The 3,270-nt window shown below is 48.7% G+C and overlaps 1 pseudogene; it reads left to right on the top strand.

The window, feature by feature from the left end:
* The first annotated feature begins 2,748 nt into the window (after positions 1–2,748).
* The window catches only part of LOC123138879 (xylanase inhibitor protein 1-like), a 913-nt pseudogene continuing 391 nt past the window's right edge, over positions 2,749–3,270 (top strand).

Consider the following 3,270-nt stretch of genomic DNA (forward strand, 5'->3'; position numbering starts at 1 on the left):
GCTCCTTTCCTCCCCGACCGGTCGAGCACAACCAATTTCCCCAACCGAATCCGGCGGAATCCTTCTCCACCTCCCTCCTCCCGCGCCTGCCCCAGCCTCCCGCCGCCGTGCCGCACCGCCGCCTAGCTTCCTTCTCCACGCCAGAGTGCCCCTGGGGCTCCTTCCTCCCACCGCCGTAGGGCCGCTGGCTCCTTTCTTCCCTGCGCCGCACTTCCTCCTAGCGCCGGAGCTCCTCCCAGTCGCAACACGAACCCGCACGCCTCCGCGCCGCCCAGACGATGGATCCAGCCCCACCGCACCGCCCAGCCGACGGATCCGGCCACTACCGGTCCACAGCGCCGTCCCGGCAACTACCTCGACCACTCTACCCCCGATCTTGCTTGCTCCCCTCGGCGGTCATTTCCTCGTCAGCGTCGCCACACTCTGTACCTCCATCTTGGATCCGATGCTAATGGTGTTCTCTGGGAATTAGCCTCCAACAGAAAGCACCAACTTCCCCGACGAACAGAGGTAGAGTCCGACTTCCCTTCCCGACCCAAGATTCCTCTTTGCTGATTCAGGCGGCCTCTCATCAGCTGCAGTTCGGTTTGGGCAAGGAAAAACATCAGTGTGGAGTTCAATCTGTGAAGAGCCATTGCATCGATTTTTTTAGATTGCTGCCTGAGCTCACAATTTTTGTGTGTATTTTTCAGTATTTTTGTTGTTGATTTTGGTCATGCAGTCCACCGCGTGAGTGTAAGCAGCACACCCGTCGTCACCGTGCAGTCCCTGGGCTTGGAGCTCACAATTTTCTTTGTGTATTTTTTAGTTTTTTTGCTGTTGATTTTGGTCATGCAGCTCACTGCACGAGTGTAAGCAGCACAACCATCAGCACCGTGCAGTCCAATGTGTGGGTGGAAGCAGCCATGTGCACGATGCGAGCATTTCGTGCGGTGCGGACATGCAGTTCGCCGCCGCCGACGCCCTAGAACAGTAGCCGCCCATGCGTAGTTCAGAAGAGCTTTTTTGCTCTTTTTTCTATAGATTTCTAACAACATTTGTTGCTTTGTATAGTACCCAAGTTTGTTGCTCCACTGTTTATTTGAAGTTCCATTTTGTTGTTTAGGAGAAACGCGGAGAGAAAAAGGGTACTGCCTAGTGCATTTGAAGTTCATTTTGTAGTAAGAAAATGGATGGTAATTTTGCACAAGCAAGTCTTTGCCTAGTGCAATTCAGTTGGGTACTCCGTGGTTGATTCTGCTATGTACTGGATGGATGTGTAGCTGTGTAAAAATAATGAATGGATATATCTGTTTTGAAGCTCACTTTCAGTAGTATTGCAACCCGTTTACGGTAGTCTCGAGTTTGCGGTTCACCAACCCTCGACATGGAGTGCACTCCACCTTGTTTGGGAAAATTTACGTCCCACAAAAAAAAATCATGCAGTGCACTTGCCCATCTAATGAAGTGCGGTATTTCGTCTGAAGCAGTGCGTTCTTCTTTCCCCGTCCGAGAAAAAATACGTCTAAACAAAAAGAAACCATGCAGTGCACTTGCCCATCTAATGAAGTGCGGTATTTCGTCTGAAGCAGTGCGTTATTCTTTCCTCGTCCGAGAAAAAATACGTCTAAACAAAAAGAAACCATGCAATGCACTTGCCCATCTGATGCAGTGCGGTATTTTGTCTGAAGCAATGCGTTCTTCTGTCCGATGCAGTAAATACGACGATTTTGGTCTCGCGAAGAACAGAGTGTCCCTTTTTTGGTAAAATCGAGACTGCTCTTAAACCGTAAGGAATTAGAGAGAGTGTTCTACATGAAAAAGTTGCGTCTCGTTGATATCTTTCCAACGGCGTATGATTTGAATCATTCTGACCAGCCGTTCGGAAAAATTTCGCGAAAAAACAGCAGCCGCACGATTTTCAAAATTAACTAAAAACTGTAAGGAATCTCAAAAACATTTCAACATATGACAGTTGCGCCTTGTCCATAGCTTTCCAACAGTGTATCATACGTCTCGTTTTGACAAACGGTTAGAAAACTGGAGCGAAAACAGTACCGAAAATTTCAAAAAATTTAAAAAACAGAGTTCCGCGATTTAGTAAATTTGAAACTGCTCTTCAACCGTAACGAATTAGAGAAAGATGTATATATGAAAAAGATGCGCCTCGACGATATCTATCCAAATACGTATCATTTGCTTCATTCCGACATGCGATTTAGAAAAAAAAGGCGAAAAAATGTTCGCTGCCACTCGTCATCCACCACACCATTTTTGAAACTGCTCTTAAACTGTGTGGAATCTCGAAAACTATTCAACATGTCGAAGTTGCGCCTAATCCATAGATTTTCAACGGTATATTATATGCCTCGTTCCGATAAACAATCAAAAAATTAGAGCAAAAACAGTACCAGAAAAACACTGCGTGCAGTTTTTTCCGACGCGAAGTTCAGTAGTCTATATTGCAGTGTTCGTTGTCCAGAAAATGCAGTGCACTTGCGTTCAGCGTGCAGTGCGGAAGTGGTGTGCAGAATAGTTATTCTGCTAATATTAGCAAAATAGACCGTATGTGTATATATGCCCCAGTAAATTTACCTCTATATATATATATATATATATATATATATATATATATATATATATATATATATATATATATATATATATATATATATATATATATATCGCATTCGAGCTACACAACCCTTCATCCAAACAAGCATAGGCAATACCAAAGCTAGCTACGCCTACGAGTTGAAGAAACCAACAATGGCGCCGCTCGCACCCCCGAGGCCAGCAGCCTGCCTCCTAGCCTTTCTCTCCGTTGTTGTCGCGGCCCTGTCCCTGGCCGCGCCGGGCATGGCGGCGGGGAAGACCGGCCAGGTGATGGTGTTCTGGGGACGGAACAAGGCCGAGGGGTCCCTGCGCGAGGCCTGCGACTCCGGCATGTACACCATGGTTAACATGTCTTTCCTCGACGTCTTCGGCGCTAATGGGAAGTACCACCTCGATCTCTCCAGCCACGACCTCTCCGCCATCGGCGCCGAAGCCGCCGACATCAAGCACTGCCAGTCCAAGGGCGTCCCCGTCTCCCTCTCCATTGGTGGCTATGGCACCAGCTACTCGCTCCCGTCCAACCGCTCCGCGCTCGACCTCTTTGACCACCTCTGGAACTCCTACTTCGGCGGGTCCAAGTCGGGCGTCCGCCGCCCCTTCAGTGACGAGTGGCTCGACGGCGTCAACCTCTTCCTGGAGAACGGCACACCGGCGGACCGCTACGACCTGCTGGCG

The sequence above is a fragment of the Triticum aestivum genome, chromosome 6B (genome assembly GCF_018294505.1).
Source record: "Triticum aestivum cultivar Chinese Spring chromosome 6B, IWGSC CS RefSeq v2.1, whole genome shotgun sequence".
Classification (NCBI taxonomy): domain Eukaryota; kingdom Viridiplantae; phylum Streptophyta; class Magnoliopsida; order Poales; family Poaceae; genus Triticum; species Triticum aestivum.